The sequence below is a fragment of the Bos mutus genome, chromosome 9, assembly GCF_027580195.1.
Source record: "Bos mutus isolate GX-2022 chromosome 9, NWIPB_WYAK_1.1, whole genome shotgun sequence".
In the NCBI taxonomy this organism is placed as follows: domain Eukaryota; kingdom Metazoa; phylum Chordata; class Mammalia; order Artiodactyla; family Bovidae; genus Bos; species Bos mutus.
Genome location: NC_091625.1, coordinates 72079485 through 72101140, shown reverse-complemented (window position 1 = coordinate 72101140; position 21656 = coordinate 72079485). Strand labels below are relative to the sequence as shown.

Here is a 21656-nt window from a genome sequence, read left to right as displayed (position 1 = left end):
TTTTTTGGGGCTCCAAAATCACTGCAGATGAAAAAGCCATGAAATTCAAAGACGCTTGCTCCTTGGAAGAAAAGCTATGACAAACCTAGACAGCATGTTAAAAAGCAGAAACATTACTTTGCCAAAAAGGTCCATCTAGTCAATGCTCTGGTTTTTCCAGTAGTCATGTATGGATGTGAGAGCTGGACTATAAAGAAATGAACTGTGGTGTTGGAGAAGACTCTGGAGAGTCCTTGGGACCACAAGGAGATCAAACCAGTCAATCCTAAAGAAAATCAGTCCTGAATATTCACTGGAAGGACTGATGCTGAAGCTGAAGCCCCACTACTTTGGCTACCTGATGCAAAGAGCTGACTCACTGGAAAAGACCCTGATGCTGGGAAAGACTGAAGGTAGGAGGAGAAGGGGATGACAGAGGAGGAGACCGTTGGATGGCACCACGGACTTGATTGACATGGTTTTGAGTATGCTCTGGGAGTTGGTGATGGACAGGGAATCCTGGGTGCTGCAGTCCATGGGGTCACAGAGTTGGACATGACTGAGTGACTGAACTGAACTGAACTCATGGTGGTTTCTGCCTTATGGCAGAAAGTGAAGAATAATTAAAGAGCCTCTTGATGAAAGTGAAAGTGGAGAGTGAAAAAGCTGGCTTAAAACTCAACATTCAGAAAACAAAGATCATGGCATCCAGTCCCATCACTTCATGGCAAATAGATGGGGAAACAATGGAAACAGTGACAGACTTTATTTTCATGGGCTCCAAAATCACTGCAGATAATGACTGCAGCCATGAAATTCAGACGCTTGCTCCTTAAAAGAAAAGCTATGACAAATCTAGACAGCACATTAAAAAGCAGGGACATTATTTTGCCAACAAAAGTCCATCTAGTCAAGGCTATGGTTTTTCCAGTAGTCATGTATGGATGTGAGAGCTGAACCATAAAGAAAACTGAGTGCTGAAGAATTGATGCTTTTGAACTGTGGTGTTGGAGAAGACACTTTCGAGTCCCTTGGACTGCAAGGAGATCCAACCAGTCCATTCTGAAGGAGATCAGCCCTGGGATTTCTTTGGAAGGAATGATGCTGAAGCTGAAACTCCAGTACTTTGGCCACCTCATGCGAAGAGTTGACTCATTGGAAAAGACTCTGATGCTGGGAGGGATTGGGAGCAGGAGGAGAAGGGGACGACAGAGGATGAGATGGCTGGATGGCATCACTGACTCGATGGATGTGAGTCTCAGTGAACTCCGAGAGTTGGTGATGGACAGGGAGGCCTGGCGTGCTGCGATTCATGGGGTCGCAAAGAGTCAGACACGACTGAGCGACTGAACTGAACTGAAATGAATAATGAGTGATATTTAGCATCTTTTCATGTGTTTGTTGGCCATCTGTATGTCTTCTTTGGAGAAATGTCTGTTAGGTCTTTTTCCCACTTTTTGATCGGGTTGTTTGTTTTTCTGATATTGAGTTGTATGAGCTGCTTGTATATTTTGTAAGTTAATCCTTTGTCAGTTGTTTCATTTGCTCTTATTTTCTCGCATTCTGAAGGCTGTCTTTTCACCTTGCTTATCGTCTCCTTTGCTGTGCAAAAGCTTTTAAGTTTAATCAGGTCCCACTTGTTTACTTTAAAACATACCCATAACTTTTAAAACACAGTTTAAACACACACATACACAGCTACAACTATAAAAAAGATGGGGAGAATTAACTGAACTGAACTGAGGGGAGAAATAGACCAAATTGCTTGTAACTATGGTACCTATAGTTCCCTATGGTACCTTGAAGTTCCCTGATAGTTCCCACAGTAAAGCGTCTGCCTACAATGTGGGAGACCTGGGTTTGATCCCTGGGTCAGGAAGATCCTCTGGAGAAGGAGATGGCACCCCACTCCAGTACTCTTGCCTAGAAAATCCCATGGACAGAGGAGCCTGGTAGGCTACAGTCCATGGGGTTGCAAAGAGTCAGACATGACTGAGCAACTTCACTTTTCATGGTACCTATAGTTAAACATCTATTTCACTTATTATATTCTGAAGGTTAAAGACTACATCTTAAACTCACATTCATGACTTGGCACCATATCTCATACATTGAAAATGTTCTATTACTATTTCGTGAATAAATGCTACAAAATCCAACAGTTCAATCTTCAGGTTAAATTAAAATTCTCATTAGCTAGAATCCCAAACTACTATTTTTTTTAATATTGGGTATGGAAAAAAAAAAAAGCAAAACTAAAAGCTCCTGAAGAAAGTGCTTCAGGTCAAGTCCAGCCTGCTTTAAAGTCAAAATGGAACCATCAATTTGAAGCAAAATGAATCCAAAACAGAGTGAGTGCCACTAGTCTACTAAATCTCAGAATTGAGGTAAACTAAACATAATAGTGTTTACTTGATGATAATACATTATTATTAAAGAAAAACAACATGTAACAGAAAGAAAAAAAGAAACTAAAAGCAAGCCTGAAACTTCAGTTCCAAAGCCACTCATTCTCATTTAAATGAAGAAGAGCAAAGAGTCTTTTTCTTCCCTACATGCCCCTTAATATCCATGAAAATGCATATGCAGTGTTCTTTACTATATTTCATGATGGCTTACACATTTAAAACTTTTAAACTTGTTTGCATGCATCCAAGGGAAATAGGTCTCAGCAAATCCACAAAAAAGAACACCATTTTAAAGTGGCATTTAAATTTACAAAGCTGTTAAGCCTGCTAACACTATAGCACAAAATACTTAAGACAACATAAATGACAAAAACAAACATCTATGTTCCTACCACCCAGCTTAAAAAATATAATTTACAATACAATGGATGTCTCCCCTCCTGCTCTTCTCCTAGATAAGGTCCTCAATTCCTTTCTCTGGAGAAAACTCTATTCTCACGGAACTGTTTTATCATTCTCATATATTCCTCTTAAGGTTATGACATACACACTGTATCCTTGGACCCAATAAATCATTAAAAAAATACATTAATGGATTTGGCTTGCTAATACTTCATTTTGGATTAATACATCTATTTTTGTAAGCAGAATTTACCTATAATCCTTTCTTGGACTTTATCTGGTTTGAGTATCATTCATGGTGATACCACACTTACTAGACAAGTTAGGTTGCTTTCTTCTTTAAAAAAAAAAAAAAATCTCTGGAAGACAGTTTTAGAAGACCTTATTTGAAAACTATCTTGACCTGTTTCTTGGTTCCTTTTTTTAAAAGGTTAATTCAATTTAAGAGTTTTAAGACATTTGATATCTTCTATTTCTTCCTTGATCAGTTTTCCCAAATTAAATTTTCTTGGGAAATTTTCCAGTTCTTCTAAAATTTAACATTTTATGGCATATAATTTTTCGTGGTTTTCCTACAAATTTTAAAAACTCAACTTCAGTATACTTATCTCTTCATCATAGTATCATTTATCCCTGATTTTTTTTTCTATCATCAATCTTGCTGAAAAGTTTTTCTATTTTTTGTTTGTTCAAAGGACAAACTATTGGTAGTTCGATCCTCTTTATTAAATTTTTTTTTTTCCTTGTGTTCTTCCTTCTACAGATCTACTCTTTTCTTGATTTCTTATATTGGAAAGTAAGCTGGATGCTTAATATGTCAGTTTTGAACTTTTTCTCTTTTCTTGTATGAGCATTTACAGGAGTGATAACCAAGTGCATTCAGTATTTCTGAAGTTGGATATATAATGTTTTCACTATCCCTTGATTCTAACAATAGTTGCATTTCCATTATTATTTTTCTTAAGACTACTTATTTATTAATTATTTATCTTTAGACATACATAGCTTTAAAATCACTAGCAATGAGGAAGTGCTAACTTAAAAGAATGAGATACCACTACTCATACTGGTAAACATCAAACATTGCTGATGAATGCATCTTGAGAAATTATTCAACTGAGCAAAGTATAAATAAAGATGATATACTGCAATTCTGTTAATAGCAGAAACCTACGTGCCAATGCAGAAGGGGTTGGTTAAATAAAGTATAGCCCAGTCTAATAAAACAGACTACTAAACTGACTTTACAAATTATAACTACATGGATATAGACAGAGGTTCATAATGTGAAAACAAACATACATTTGATAGAGTTCATTTTGGTTTATATATCTACGTATGTACTAAAAATGCCAAAATGTTCACAATTATTCTATTCAGAGAACTGGCAACAGGGTGACTTTGGTAATTTCCCCACTGTCCAAAGCCTAATAGTAAGACGTGATTTAACAAGGCGTTTTGTCCTGTTTCTCAAGTAAATGCCAAATATGAGTTTGTCAAGTATTTCCTTCTAATAAAAAGCAAAGTTGAAAGTTGAAGCTGTCCTACTTCAGGAAATAACATATTTCTAGCATTGTATTAAGATACACTACTGAGTTGAAGCAGATTTTTATGGACAAGTTAGGTCCTCCTGGTGGTATTCCAACCACAACCTTAAAGCATCAACTGGAAAACATCGCCACCTCCTGGTTTTTAAGACAAATTACATCCAACACTGCTACATTTAAAATTTCCCACTGGAGGAAAGAAGGAAATGGCAACCCACTAGTCAGTGTTCTTGTCTGGGAAATGGCATAGACATGAAGGAGCCTGGTGGGCTGCTACAGTCCATGGGGTCACAAACGAGTCGGACAGGACTTAGCAACTGAGCACACTAGGAAAGATATTTTAAACTAAAAGGGCACAATAAGCATTGTTATGAAAACAAAGCAAAAATAGCCCTAAAATCTAACCAAAAGCCAAAAGAATAAAGTAAAATAAAACTGAGAATACAGAACAGTAGATTCTGGCTACTTTTAAGTGTACTTAAGTTGGATCTGAGGATACAGCGAGTGGGTCCTCTAAGGTTTAACCACAGAACTACTCTCCATGATTTGAGAAATGGCAGACAGAGGCAGACTGGACACAGTCCAGCTGCAAACACAGCGTGAGCCCAGGTGGTGTCCTGGGGGTCGTTCTTTTCTACAAACAAGACACGCCACCCAAACTAACTGCATATTCTTTATAAAGTTCCCAAAATAGCAGTTTAGGAAAGAGATATTTTGTGTTCCTGATTCCAACAGATTACTCAACCATCTCTCAATACACACCTGTGACCGAGATGGAGAAAGGCTAATATTCTGCCTGTTACAAAGAGGGTCTTCTTTCACATAGATTTAATATTAATAGTACACCATAAACCTTATAAAACAGGGTGCTGACCTAGTGTTCACATTTAGGTATGTGACACTGGGTAAGTTACCTAACCTCTGTCTTAAGTCCTAATTTTCTTTTCTCTTCTCACCCATCTTATCTCCCAGGGTGTTTTTAAGAAGTAAGGACTAATTATCTGTGTCAAGTACACAGCATACTGTGTGTATTCACTAAATGGTAACTATTGCCATTTAATGGATTCACAGGTAGAATATTGAAACCAGATGGTATTAATGAACTGACACAAAACTTGAGAACAATCATAGTGATAGAAAAAAACAAACAAACAGACCATAATAGGTTAGGCAGGGGTCAGTAACATAACAACCCGTGGGCCAGGCCCTGATTTTTTTTTTTTAAATCTTACTGAAACAGTCATGCTCATGTGTTTACTTAATGACTATGTGGTAGAGCCGAGCAGTTGTTAAAGCGAAAGTGAAAGGCACTCAGTGGTGTCTGAATCTTTGCTACCCCATGGACTATACAGTCCATGGAATTCTCCGGGCCAGAATACTGAAGTGGGTAGCCTTTCCCTTCTCCAAGGGATCTTCCCAACCCAGGGATCAAACCCAGGTCTCCTGCATTGCAGGCGGATTCTTTACCAGCTGAGCCACAAGGGAAGCCCTAGCAGTTGTGACAAAGACCAAAAGACCCACAAGCCTAAAGTAGTTACTATATGGTCCTCTAAGAAAAAGTTTGCAGATCCCCGGGCTAGTGCAATGGGGCAGTATCAATAAAATGACATCTAATGTAAATAAAGTTTACATTTTTATTAAGATGAACAAAATATCTGTATACCATGGTCCCTGATTGGCTCCTGGTTTGAACAAAACAGGTGTTAAAATCTGAATACGATAGATAATTTGAGTATATTAGATAGTATTAGGGAACTGCTATTAATTTTGCTAGGCCAAATAATAGAGTGGTCATACAGACAATTATGCTTATTTTTTAATATGCATATTCAAATAGTCAAGGGAAAAATGCCATGTCTGGAATCACTATCTGAACTCAGTAACAAACAGATTTGGTAAAGTTTCAGATGATCCCCTCAATATCTAGCATCTTGCCACAGGAACCAAACAAATTTGGACAATTTGAGTACAGAATAGATCTGGATCATAGGTATAATTTTAAGACAAAGAAATGCCATATTACTGCCTCAACTCTTAACAATGATTAAATCTAGGCGAAAGGGTATAAGGGTATTCATCACACTGCTCTCCCTACATTTTGGTCTAAAAAAATGTCCATAATAATTTTTAAAAGCTGTTTAAAAAGAAAAACAAATTTCTTCACAAATAGGCCACACTAAGACAATGTGGGCATTAATTATATATATATTTTTTAAAAGAAAAACCAGATCAGATAAGAGTATTCAGAGCAAAGGAATTACTAGCCTCTTTGCTACTAAAACATCTAGAATATCCTGACCTTATCATTTAAAGAGGCCACCGATATCCAGATATCCAGAGGAAAGTAGGGTGGCGTGAGATATAAAAATACTTGTGAGGAAAGTCTCAGGATATTTAGCACAAGACAGGAAAGACAGCAGTTGCTTTCAGATGTCTGAATAAAAAGGAAACTGAAAAATCCAAATGAAGGCCCAGAGGAGACCTTATGAAGCCACACCAAAAACCAAATACCTGCAACGCAGTAGGCTCCATGGAAGATAAGTGGCCAAAAAAACGGAGGCAGGGCAAGACGAACTGCAGTGTTAGAGAATGAGTTTTTTATTCGGTAAAAGATGTGACTAGATGGTTTCTAAGATGCCCATCTAACTCTCAAATCCCAGGATTCCAACATCTTAGATGAAGACATACTCTAGACACATCTAGGAATTACATACTAAATTTCAATTTTCAGTCTAGAACTATTATGTAGTTTAGTTAAACTGACAACCCATTCTGAACTCCCCACTTTTCCTACAACAAACACTTGCATTCAAATGGACAATACAGAGAGGAAGTTAGACGCACGGAGGGGCAACAGCACAGGCAGATGACCAAACTGCAAAATCCGTCTGACCTGGTGACATCGCATTGTGAAGACACTTCTGTGTGTGGCCCAACAGCTTATACTTTATACCAACAGTTCTTGGTGTTGGCGTTTTTGTGTTCTAGCCACATGCAGAAAATTTTATTAACAATATGCCTGACCACAAAAATCCTTGTATATTCTAAAGGAAAGGATTCTGAAGGAAAGGATCATATAGTATACTACTCATATGACAAAAAACAGTTAACAAATGCTTAAGTAAAAGAGAAAGTATGTACAAAACCGTAATTTGTTGTTGTTCCATTGCTAAGTCTTGACCAACTCTTCGTGACCCCATGGACTGCAGCACGCCAGGCTTGCCTGTCCTTCACTCTCTCCCAGAGTTTGCTCAAACTCACGTCCATTGAGTTGGTGATGCCATCCTCTATCTTCACTACATATGTATCTACCTTTTACCTTTGACTTTTTCTAAATACCAATTCTGAAGACTGGTATATCAGAATAGTTATTACAATTTTTAAAAATCTACATCAAGAAAATTACAAATACTGTTTTTCTCTAGTTTTTATTTTACATTGGAGTACAGTTAATTCACACGTCGTGTTCCTTTCAAGTGCACAGCAAAATGATTTAGTTACACATATACATACATCTATTCTTTTTCAGATTCTTTTCCCTTATAGATTATTACAGAGAAAGGTACTGGTTTTTAAACAACTCTGATGGTTGCCAGCAACCATCTATTTAAAAAATCAGTAAGGAGAAGTATATTTTATGTTTCAGTCAATAAAAATATCTGTAATGATGCCTAAAAGGTGGTGGAGGAAGATTTAAACAATGCTGATTTTCAGAATGAGTGCTTAAGTCACTGGTTTACACAATCATAAAAAAGTTCCAGTACAAAAACAAATCTGCCTGCAATGATGGAGACCTGAGTTTGATCCCTGGGTTGGGAAGATCCCCTGGAGGAGGGCCTAGAAACACACTCCAGTATTCTTGCCTGGAGAATCCACATGGACAGAGGAGCCTTGTGGGCTACAGTCCATGGGGTTGCAAAGAGTTGGACACGACTGAGCAACTAAGCATCTTGCAATTTGAGAATACATAATCCAATACTTATCCTATATTAACAATGTTTAAACAGTAGACTGTTAAAGGATTTCACTATTTTAATATGTACTAAAATGTATCTGTGAAGTAAGAAAACTTGGGTGTTAAGGTGTGGACTCTAAAATGGATGCTATGTGACACAGACTGATTCTAAACTGTTCTTACCTTTATATGCAAAATACAAACAACACTATTTACTCACAATATGACTGATTTGAGGGATTAATGAGCACCTCACAAATTATAATAGCGTGGGGTTTAGTTGCTAAGTTGTGTCTGAGCCCTTGATACCTCATGGACTGTAGCCCACCAGGCTCCTCTGTCTATGAGACTTTTCAGGCAAGAATACTGGAGCAGGTTGCCATTTCCTTCTCCAGCACAAATTATAATATGCTCTATTAAAGTAACATTACACTAGTCAATGCTAACATTAATTTTAACTAATGTACTATTATAAGAGGATAAAGTATATTTTGATGAATACAACTTGAAATTTGGGGATTCAAACTCAAAGATGAAGAAATCTGGCATAGAGATTCCTTACTATGTAAAAGAAAAATTTATTTTGGCTAGATTTCTTAGTATTTCAAATAAGTGGTCTTAACATATGATTTTTAAAGATTATATGTCATTTTCTGATTACATAAGAAATATTTAAAGAAAAAAAGTCATCTATAGTCCCACCACTGTGATAATTACTACTGTTTTTCTATGCTCATATGGGCACATGTTTTTAGGCTGCTAAGTCCACATACTTATTTGTATATACTAAACAAGGTTGAGATCATATGCATATGCTGTTGCATCTAGTCAACAAAAGATTTTGTAAAAATATCTGCAACTTTTGCTAAGAAAAACAGTAATATTGAATTCATTAATTTTCCTTGAACACTAATGAAAGTGAACTTTTCAAATATTAATAGTTATATTTACTCTAGGCTAATTTCCTCATATTCTTTGCTCATTTTCCTTCTGAGATATCCTACTGATTTTATAAATGCTCTTATATGTAAAGAAGTATCAGTCTTTTGCCTGCTTATGCTATTTCTTCAGCTAAAAATGATTAATGCCTATTTTTACACCTGGCTCATTCCTACTTGTTCTACAAGTTACCTTCATTCATAATCAGTTCTGGAACAATAAACGGTAATCTAAGCATCAGGCCCCATCTTAGTGGATGGGGATCCAGTAGTGAGGAAGGCTTGGCAGAGGGGACAGCAGGCCTTCTCAGCTCTGAGGAGAGGAATGTGAACTGTTCAGATGTGAAGAAGGGCCAGTCTGGCTAGAGTGGGAAGAGGGAAAGGGGCACGAGACCAGGCTGGAGGTGCAGGGAAGGGTTAAGTCCTGCCTTCCAGACCATGTTAAGGATTTTCACATTTATTCCAAGAAACTGGTGGACTAAAGAGAAGCAAGAAATGACATAACGTATTTGCTTTTCATGAGACTCTATCATTGCCATTTCTTTAACAAGAGAATGGGATGCAAGGCAAGAAAGGGCAGAAAACTCAGGTCCACCGCTGCGGTCCTGGTGAGAAGGGACAGTAGTGGGAGCAGGGTGGATGAAGAGGCAAAGCGGTAGGTCAGAGAGAGACTTCTTTAGGAGACAGAGGGAACAGAGCTTTGCGACTGATATGGAGAAGAGGAAAATGGAGATGGAGTATGCCTCCAGGTTTGTGGCCTAAGACGCTGTCTACTGGGACAGACACACTGGAGGCAGAGCAGGTTTGCAAGGGGGTAAGGATTCTGATTTTGACCTGTTGATTTGAAGGAACTTGTGAGACATCCACAAGGAGAAACAATCAGGTAAGAGTCCACTGCTCAGGACAGGCCTAGGTCTAGACTGCAGGTGAAATCTTAGAAACCCACATGTAGAAGGTAATTAAAACCATGCTGGATAAAATAAGAAATCAAAGGTACTAAGACCTCTGGTCTCCAAGACTGAGCCAGGGCATCCATTACCATGATGGACACTCTGAGACCCATGACCATGCTGCCCGGGGACCCACTACACAGCACTTGCTCACACTACAGTGGAATTTCATATTTCAGTGTCTCCGTGGTAGACAATAAGCTCCTCAGAAGAATGATCAATTCTTACTTATTTCTGTACCCAAGTCTTGGTATAGGTCCCAAGGCATGAAACACATTCAATGAAGTGTCTGTGAGAGGTTAACTGTTAGCTTGAGATTATTAAAAAGCAGTATCTCCAAACACGCACAGAGAAACAAGTTTTAAGAGCCCAGGCTCCGGAGCAGATTACTTGGGTTAAATCCAGACTCTACCACTTATCAGTCATATGACTTGGGAAAGTTATTTAATGCCTTTGTGCCTCAACTTCCACATCCATAAAATAACAGGTAACAGCATCTATCGCCAAGTGTTGGGAAAACTAAAATTTCATGCAGACCATTTAGCATAGTACTTGTACATGATAAGCATTCAAATTTAGCTATTCTTATTGTTACTATTATTATATTCTTTCTTCATCTTCCATGGATAGAGAAACGTGCAAAAATGGAAAGGATTTCCAGTTATTCATTGTGGTCCTCCAGCTTTGGAATGCAAAAACAGATCATGTTGTTTCAGGTCTAAAAGCAAGGGTAAAAATAAAACAACTTTGATGTATCTGGTAAATGATATAAGGATTTAGAAAACAACTAAATTTAACAGTGAATTAAAAAAAAAAAGCCCTAACAATAACAAAATCATCTCAAACCAACACAAAAAGTAGTTGTTGACTATGTCAGGTGTTTTTCTGGAGGGGGCAGTGGAATATGGGGCAGACGGAGACAGGAATAGACAAGAAGAAAGAGTCTGACCAAGTCTACAACAAATTACAAAACAGACATTTTGCTAATGTTTACTTAGCTAGGTACCTGGAAAAACAGGAAAACTTCATTTAAAAAATCAGCAAGTTTATCTCTTTATAGAGAATCTTGATATCTGCCTTAAGTTACCCATGATAAGTAACTACAATTTGTGACTAATCTCATCATTATGCTGATGCTATTAACACAGCAGACTCTTTTAAGATTATCGTTTTCTTTGCAAGTAAAAATGTTAATTCATGAGGTTGCTAACAAACTGAATAAACCCTCTTCCAGCTTGTGGCTGGTGTCAAGGCTGGCATGCATAAAGATCATTTTTCTCCATATTCTAATTTTTATTTCAAGGGTGTGAATGCAGCATTCAAGCTTGAACTTCTGACAGCTCATCAAGAATTTAATCCAGAGAAAGCACTGCAAGGTGAAAACACAACAGGCTGAATTTCGTATTTTGACAGTTTCCTTTCAACCACTTTTATAGGCTTACCTTTCATATGAAATGTCTGTTTTAATGGAGACAAACTGTTTAAGGTCTGGGTCATGTATGACTGCCATTTTAAAAACAGGAGGGTAAGATTATGAAATTAGCTATTTGGAAAACAGTGTACAGAGTTCAAACTTTTCTAGTTAAAAAACAGTTTTTGCTATTTAGTGAAAAAAAAAAAAGGCAACATTTAAATAAAAGCAAACAGGACTACAGAGTGAATACTTTCCACATGTTGGCACCATTAAGAATTTCTTGTTTTACTCAGAAATGGGCAGATCTTTCACTGATTGAGGGCTGTATCATCCAAAGAAGACATATGTGTACAACTCGGCTAAAGATCAGAAGAAAGCCACAAAAAATATTTTGAATTAGAAATTCAAATTCAATGTAAAAAGGACTACAGGGAACTGATTTAAAACTAGCATGACAGTAAGCTAAGTAACTGATGATAATGTACAAGAAAGTGTTCTAACACAGAATACACAAGAGTGATAAGGAGGTTTTCTGATGGGTACACTGGTTCTTAATTCTAAGAAAAAGCCAAAACAAAACAAAATAAAAGCTATAAAAGAGGCACAAGCCCCAGAGATATTGATTAACTAACCTTTGCACAGCCCTGATTTTAAAAACATTTCCAAGTTGTTTCTAATGGGGCAGTCAGTTGAGAACCACTGGGCTGAAACGCCACAACAGGTCAACAAAATGATGGAACTTCCCTCTCAGTAGGTCCTTAAAATGGGTTATAGTCTCACACCAGGGCTATTTATCATAGAGAACATCAAGATTTCTGCACTGTTTCCCATGTGTGGCTTTCTTAACTCGGATTCATGCCTTAAATTGTCACAATCTGCCTTCTGCCTCTGCCTGGGATAAAGTGTTACAAAAAACTGCTCCTTGCTGAATCCAGTGTCACCACTGACACTTCCTTTTATTGGACTACTCCAGAGCATAAAGCCGAAGAAGGTGCTGGCACCCCACTCCAGTACTCTTGCCTGGAAAATCCCATGGATGGAGGAGCCTGGTAGGCTGCAGTCCATGGGGTCGTGAAGAGTTGGGACACGACTAAGCGACTTCACTTTCACTTTTCACTTTCATGCACTGGAGAAGGAAATGGCAACCCACTCCAGTGTTCTTGCCTGGAGAATCCCAGGGACGGGGGAGCCTGGTGGGCTGCCGTCTATGGGGTCGCACAGAGTCGGACATGACTGAAGCGACTTAGCAGCAGCAGAGCTTAAAGCACTGGGAACCCCTGATTCCCCAAATTCTTCCTCACTATTCCCTATGCTTGGCTTCTGAGGCACCTTTCCTAGGTTCTCCTCCTATCTCAAATATTGCTCTGTCTGCCTCTTAAATCATAAATTCTTCAGGGAAGTCAGTGACATTCCCTTAAAAGGTCAGCAACGGGTTCTAGAGGGCAAACTCCCTTGGAATCATATCCACACTAACCTGGATACGTATCTGAGGAGGCCATTATTTTCTTCATATTTTCAAAAGGATTTAAGATCTTTGAAGGTTATAAATCATTGCCTTAAATACTTTTTAATTTAAGCTTTCCAGGCTTCAATCACTATCCATAAATTTAGAGGTCTTACTTCAATATTAACCTATCAGAGACTGAATCCAGATTCCTATCTGTTAGGCATATTCATTGAGCTAAACCAATGTATCCAAAACAAATAATTAATCCCCTCAGAAATACTTGCTCAGAATAAAATGGTCAGGTAAGGAGCCCTCCTGACAGTTGTCCTCCAGTGGAAGAAACAGACGACAAGCAATGAGAATAATTAGAGACTGTGATCTATGTTATAAAAGAAATGGCATGAGAGAAACTTCAGAGTGATCCAGGAAGGCCTCTTAACTTCCTTAGAAATGAAAATTATTTTTAAAATGAGATCTTGAAGGTTAAGGAGGAGCCAGTTATATGAAACACTGAGAGAAGAGACTCCAAGTAGAGGGCACAGCAAGTGCAAAGGTACTGACTGTACTTAACTGTCTACTAGACTGTAGGCACTGTGATCCTTAAAGAGAACGATTTAATATAAATGTGTATCTTTGGAATGTGGGTTAGTAACTGGTACTTGGTCCTAAACTCAATAAGTAGTTGCTGAATTAAATGCAAAAGGACAACTGAAAGAAAGAATTATGGAGTTGGGTGGCTGCTAAGTGGGAAGGGGGTGGGGGAGGAATGGATTGATAATAAAGCCATTATTCCTCTCTTTATAAAGTGAGAGTGAGGATACAATACAGATAAATTAAGAACATAGTTTCACAGATTTGAAACTCTTCCAATTTAACAGGCCCCAAACAAAAAGCCTACTAAGAGTAACTTTAAAGGCATGCATTCTTAATATATGGACAAATTAACAATTATCCAAAGTAGGTTTACACTATGCATTGAAGTGGAATTTTCAAGATTACAAGATTTATACTGGCAATATGCTGCTGTGATGATGGAAAAAAGCATTATTCATAGATTAATATGATTTTTTTTTAAATCAGTTGTGAATTGTTGAACCATGTCACATCCTTTATCTCAGCTTCTCCCCCACCAACAAAAAAGAGGAGAGAACTGAATTAAGAAATCTGGCAGACTTTTGAGATGAGCACACCAAGTTTGTTTCAGGAAAGTCCAATGAACTGGTGACTGTGTCTTCTACATAGCTGTGGCTCCTACCATCACCCTAACCTGCCACATCCTGGGATGTGGTCAACCCACAAGCAATTAAGGGAGGCTCATTACCACCTCACTAGGCTGCACATGCATACAAGAAACTACAGATATACAAGATGCTCACCACAGCCATAAGCAGGTGACAGAAAAAAGGTTTTGGGCTCAACAAAAGTATTTGGCAAATTCAAAAGAAAAGGTTCTTGTTTCATAAAAGCTGCAGGTTCCTCATGAACCTAAACAGAGGTTCAAACAACGACAGGATCTATTAAGTGTTGGCCGTGTTCACAAACCAAACGCCCATCTTCAGATCTGCACTTTGGGGTTACACACTGGTTTTATTATCTTCACGTCTGAAAGATGGCAACACCTGTCCCTGAAAAAGAGTGATGTTGAGAACACCAGGGAAATATTAACCATGTGGCAGAATAAAACACCTAGCTTTTATTCTGGGCAATAGTACTGACACCTTGAAGACCTGTTGTCATAAAAGTTCCCAATACAGTTCTCAGAATATCTAAAATTAAAGGATATATGGATGGAGGAGCCTGGTAGGCTACAGTCCATGGGGTCGCTGAGGGTCGGACATGACTGAGCGACTTCACTTTCACTTTTCACTTTCATGCATTGGGAAGGAAATGGCAACCCACTCCAGTGTTCTTGCCTGGAGAATCCCAGGGATGGGGGAGCCGGTTGGGCTGCTGTCTATGGGGTCGCACAGAGTCAGACACGACTGAAGTGACTTAGCATACATGTGTATGTATACGCGTGCACACACACACACACACACACTTATATGAAAATATATATATGAAACAGCCAGGATCATTTCTATGCTTATTTCAATATTTTTTTAGATCTGGACTCCATGATGGTTATAGGCATTATGTTAACAATATTACATCAGTACTTCCTCTATTGTGGCCAATGTAGTTATCAGTACTCAATGAAATCAACAGTAGCAACTAGATGTCACTCTCTTCAAAAAGGAAAACAAAAGTCACGCCTCTAAACACAAACATATTTACCAATCTGGGGGAGGGAGAGTTATAAAAACCAACTAAAACAAAAATTGCACAATATGGAAGAATTATAAAATTTTACCCCTGTATATTGAAAGCAAAACATACTTTTAATAATGTGTTTTATATAAACTTCCATATGTCTTATAAAAAATATTATTTCAACTAAAAACTAAGACCTATACATTAGCCAAAAATAGAGAACAGTTTGCAATTTATTATACTTAAGCAGAAATAGTCATTTTCTAGTCAATAATTTCAAAGGTCCATATAACTAAACTAAAACATTTGGACTTAACATTAAAAAAAATTAGCCATTTCAACAGCAGTCTAATAAAGCTATATTTATCAGGTTACTCCCTGATTAGGCAGTCTCAGTATTTGGTGTCAACCTTATCATAAACAAATAATCTTGCAATCATATGCAGTCATTCCTGAGCTACTTGTATTATCAGAGCAGAGCAGCAGTTTCAACTACATCTAAAATGACAAGAAAGCTACTATGAAGAGCACATTTATACTGACACAAAAACCTCAAGCTAAATGGTCTGACAATGACATCAGCAAGTTTCAAGTTTACCATCACCTACGGTTATACAAGTAAAAACAGTGTATTCTACAGAAAGACTAATTCTGCTAAATGAAACCACTGGGGTCTATTCCTTTTATTCAGAAGTACCATACAACTAAACAAGCAGTCAAGTCCACAGGGAAATAGCATTTCAATAGCTGCAACATGGTGCCAGACCAGCCTTTGTTGGCCTTCCTTTTCCAAGAAACAGAGATGTCTCTTTTTACTGAGTCCATCTGCCATAAGTGATAACCAGATGTCTGTGTGACGATTCAAAATTAAAACAAAAGTCCTTTCCCCTCCGAAGACCTAATAAGCAGACATGAGTCCAACAGGCAGCATTACAAAGAGTTTCAATGTTTTAATCGCCTCCAACTGAAAGAAATAAAGTTAACTGTGCCACCGCAACAAGCACCAGCCAGTATCTTTTCAGCTAACTTCGCACAACACTGTGCTAAGTGCTTTACACTTCCTTATCACGGCAACCCTATGAGGTGGTACTAACATTAACCCCATTTTACAGCTAAGAAACTGGGGAATGAAGGCAGTGAAAAGACTTGTTCAAGGCCATACCGCTAATAAGCAGCATCGCCACCACACTGAACACAGGCAGCCTGTATCCAGAGTCCATACAAGCGCTATACAAAGCCTAGTCTCAAGAAAGTATAACAGATTTTGATCAAAACTGATTTTACAATGAAAACTGTAATTTATTAGAGGGAAGAAAGTTAATGCCTGATTCTTTGAAACCATTTCATTAATAAAAACAAATTCTGACTTCTTTTAAAATGTTCTCAGTTCTCACTTACTGAATTACAAAACAAAGGTGTATCAGGTCTCAGTGTCTATGGACAGCAGTCTATGATGGTAACGATGACAATTAAAATACAAAGAGTCATCCATATAGGTCCCGAGAAAACCATCCATAAAGATGCAATCTGATTTTCAGTATTCTTTCTTGACAGATGAATATTTGCATGGTCAAAGTCGCCAGTTAAAGTTTTATGGTGCATTTTTTGGGGGTGAAATTTTAAATAGCTTCATTATGGACTCACACATGAAGGCTGATTTGAACTGTCCCAGAATTCACCTTAGTATGTTATGGTTTTTGTTTTTAGTATTTAGTGGGATCCCCAAGCAGCACACTTCGCATTACAAAACAAGCCATTTAAACCAAATTGTGAATTTTATCACCCGTTAACCACATGAAAAGACCAGATGGGTACAATTTTTGATACGACCTGAACTGATTCCTTTCTACTATGACACAGTTCTGGAATCTTGTTTTTTCACAACTATACAAACATACTCCATTTTTCTTCTAAATCAAAGGTTGTGTCACAATACAAGAATCAAATTTGTCTACATGGCCTGGGAAGACCTCAGATAAATATACTCTTTTACCCTTTTGAAATTACTCAAAGTGACAGTCATGGGACAAGAGCAAATACTGTATCAACTCAAAGCAGTAAACCATTATTTTTATTATTTGAATTGGTTAAAAAAAAAAAGCCCTAATCATGTTTGAGAAATTTTGTTGCTTAGAATATACAGCCAATATAAAAGTTTAATTTTAGGCATCAGGATTAGATTCCTAATTAGATTAGATGTCTAAAAGTTCCCTTCATCTACTAGATAAGTCCCTGAAAGGAAAGAAATAAAATATGTATATCCTTTAATTAATGTTAATCTTCAAAACACACACATACAAACATACAACAGGATGGCAATTTACAGTCCTGATCCCCAAGAAACTTCTAATTTACCAGGCATGATGAAATCCATACACCAGTAAGTATAGCACCAGGAAGCATGTAATAAAGGCTTTAAAATCCAGATTTGTGTTTGTCATGTTTTGGTGTCTACCTATGTCATTTCCCTGCTATCTACAAGTGCACAAAAACGCACCTGATGAGAGACACCTTTAATACAGCTTTACATACCATGGCATCAGACATATTAAAGGTACAACAAACATGGGTGTAAATTTCAGGAAATCTTTATTAATTCAAATGCCACAATACAGCTAAACTGCCAAAGCACTACAGGTTTTGAGAACACTGTGGAAACATTCTACTATTATCAATTCTAAAATCCATTTAACAATTATTCATCACACGGGCTATGATGCAACAGAAAGAAATCAATCACTAGGTAATTATAAGCCTCCTTCACCGAAAAACAGCACTGATACCCACTTAACTAAATTATACAGTATTTGCTGATTTTTAAATAATGTGCCACGTTCATGCTAAGAAAGAACACTCTCCAGAAGTTTTCAGCTGTAAATTTCCTATTTATTCATACTACTTTATAGCAAATTCTATATATTCTATATATATACATCTATAAAAATTTTGATATGACAATTTCCCACACATGAAAAAAAATTATGGGACTCACTTAGTTTTCCCCTCTAATTTGGCAAAGCATAATTTCAGTCAAGTACTCAGATGCAAAATGATCTGAAAAGTTGGATGTTAAGACAAGGTTTTTAGAGTACAAATTTTGAAAATCTAAGGTTCAATTAAAAACAGAGAGGGCTGTACTATATCTTTTATCTTTTTTTTAAAAAAGTGACTACATCTTCAATAATAGTGTTACTAACTGGACTTCTGTAACACCTTTTATTCCTAAAAGTTCAAACATTTTTACATGCCTTATTTCAGTACAGTCTTGATTCTCAGCATAAGGCTCTTACCTGTCATATCATACAACCAACAGTTGTTAGTTCAGAATGAATAGAGAACATCTGACATGAATACTCCATTCTCAATATAAGCGGAGGGATACAGAAGGAAAATGCAACAGACAAAGTAACGTTAATGAAAAGGATACACAGGCCAAGGACATATGTTGAAAACTCCCTAAGAAACAGAAATAATACAAACAGCATAAGGAATCATTTTTGATTGGGACATGATTAGGTGAAGAGAGGAACTAAGACAACACGAAATGCTGCAAATATTGGAGCAGATGGCAGGGAAAGCGGGGATTGTTAATAAATGTAGAAGCTGAGGTAGCTGGGGCTTAAATCCTTTTCCTCAAACACAGAAGGGGTAAAGGGAAGAGGCAGCAGCAATTAAGATCTAAATGAAGTGAGTGTGACGGCAGCCCTGAGGCAGAGGGAACTCACTGAATCTCACATGAACCAAGAACATCCTCCAGCACCTCAAGTGCCATCATCCCCCAGCACAACCTCAAACAAGAGAGTAAGCCAAAGTCCTTGACTCACTAATCTACAGACGACAATATTAGGTTTTTCTTCTCAAGAGGTTTAAAATGCAATTTTAAGTTTCCCAATGTTTGTACTTCCCGGGCATCCCAGGTGGCGCCAGTTGTAAAGAATCTGCCTGCCAACACAAGATGCGGGTTCGATCCCTGGGTTGGGAAGATCGTCTGGAGGAGCGCACGCAACCCACTCCAGTATCCTTGCCTAGAGAATCCCATGGACAGAGAGGCCTGGCAGGGTGCAGTCCAAAGGGGTGCAAAGAGTCAGACACGACTGAAGCAACTTAACACACACACAATATTTATATTTTGCATCTTTGTTAAAGGTATCTTCCCACCTCTTTGCACATATATGAAATTGGTTTAACAAGAGATACTGTACCTCAATTCCATGAAAATACCCGAGTCAAAAACTCGATTCTGACATCAACCAATCAAGAGCACAGAGCAGCAGATCATAATAGTCTCGGAGACTGACTTTGAGGGCAGAGTACAAAAGCAGGGGTTTGGGGGAGCAGGATGAAACGTTTTTACTTAAGACAAGCCAGATTTAGGGGAAAAGTGAGAGGGAAAAAAAAGTAAGGGACAAACAGAAACCATGGTTGACATCATTGCTTCTGTGATTTATCAATTTTCTTTTCATCTTTAATCTTCAACTAAAGAGCTTTGTTCCCGCTGGACACAAAAATAGTATTACTGTAGCATGCGTATATGGCCATTTCAGTATGCCACAGGAAAACCTCATTTACTGACCTAGAAAGCTTTGGGAAGCATAAAACCATTAAACAGAGGCCTAAGGCCTAATGAGATGGCACAAACTGGTAAGCAAGATATCAGCTGTGAATAATTCTTTCAACTAGAGTGATGATAAAAGTCCTTTTTCGATTTAACTGCCATTCTCTCAAACTTTCCAAAAGACTGCATGCAGATTATGCTAAAATAGCTAAACCTTCTCATATTTCTCTTTTTCAATTTCCCCACGGAAAATGTCATTCTTTCTGCAAACAAAAATCACACCAAGCTCGTTTCCTTTTCTTTCCTTGAGCCAATTTTAAGTCACTCTCCTTAACTCTAAATACACAAGCCCACGCTGGTCAACTGCCAGTGTCTCTCTAGAACTGCAGGTGACAGATGCAGTCAGAGAGCTCACAGACGTGGATTGGCTGCGGTCTGAATCCTATTGCAATGAACACACTGACAGAGCCCGCAGAAGCACATCTCGGCAGAAGGAGAGAGTTTAAAAACCGTCATTTCCAATCGAATTTACTTTTAGACCTCTTACTGGCTATTATCCTCTTACCCCGGTTCTCAACCTTGCTTAGCCCTACGTCCTACCTATTTTATTCTCCTCAGTTCCAGATCCTTCATCAAGCCTAATTCTGGTTAATACTACTACTACTAACAACAACAAAAAAAAGGTGGGGGGAGGTGCTGCAGGCATTGCCAAAAGTAGGAACCGACCAAGGTGCTATTTGGGAGCCTTCCCGCCGCGGCCGAGGCCGCAGGAAGTTTTCTGGGAAGCAACGGACCCTTTTAGCATCTTTGCACGATTTCCCGTTCCCTGGGTGAGGGCTCCACAGAGAAAGATGGGGAATTTCCCTTCTCCAGTCTTCCCCAGTGGTGGCTAACCCAATAAATAAAAATATATCTTTTCTTATCCTACATCCCGCCGGATAACGTTCCCAGGCAGTGACGCCCCACCCCCACCCCGTTATCCCAGACGAGATCCCCAAATATCACCCCGTCCTCCTGAAAGCTGGACCCTCCCTCGGCCGCTGGACCAATTTTCCGCATCGGAGCTGCTCTCCCCCCAGCCCCGGCATCCGCCCCCGCACACTCCATCAGGAGCACGGCCGCGGCTCCGCACAAGCCCGCCCCGCGCCAAGACGCCCCGCAGCCGGCACTTGGGCAGCCCCGAAGACCGCGCTACCCCCCGCCCAGGGTCGCCGACCGGGTTACCGTGGGAAGAGCGGGCGGCGGCAGAGGACGCGGCGGCAGCGCTGCTGCCGGTTGCGGCGGACGCGAAGGATAAGCTGGAGGATAAGGATGATGATGAGGCGAGCGCGCTCCCCAGTCTCCATGGAACTCCCGCCCCGGCCGGTTGCTAGGAGCCCCCAAGGCTCGGGCTCCGTCTTTCGTGCTTTGTTGTTCCGGGTACAGGGCGGCCGCTGCTTCCCCGCGACAATAAATAGACCAGACGCGGGGGAGCATAGAGACAACGCGCGGCGGCTAGAGCGCCGCCGGACAGGGCCCGGCTGGGTTCCTCGCTAGCCAGTCATATCCGGCTCTCACTGCTCCCGTCACTTTCCCCCGCCCTTTCCTCCACTTTCCCTTCCTCCTTCCTGGTGTCCGGGTCGGCCCGGCCTGCCTAAGGGCTTGACGAGGTGGGGCTAGTGGGGAAAGGTGTGGAATAGGCTAGACTTGTTTTGCTTGAGAACCGCCTGGAAAGATTGCGAAAAAACTGTGCATCCCTTGTACATTTTTAGCTAGTAGTTACACATGAGTACGTAATTTCTGGCATACAGTGTAATATAAACGGACTT

General features: G+C 39.1%; 1 protein-coding gene across 1 annotated transcript in view; it reads right to left on the bottom strand.

Moving 5' to 3' along the window:
* The window catches only part of TBPL1 (TATA-box binding protein like 1), a 38869-nt gene extending 17533 nt beyond the window's left edge, over positions 1–21336 (bottom strand). Inside the window, exon 1 of the mRNA XM_070376713.1 lies at positions 21073–21336. The gene's annotated coding sequence lies outside the window, so the exon portion shown is untranslated. The remainder of the gene's footprint in view (positions 1–21072) is intronic.
* Positions 21337–21656: the final 320 nt, after the last annotated feature.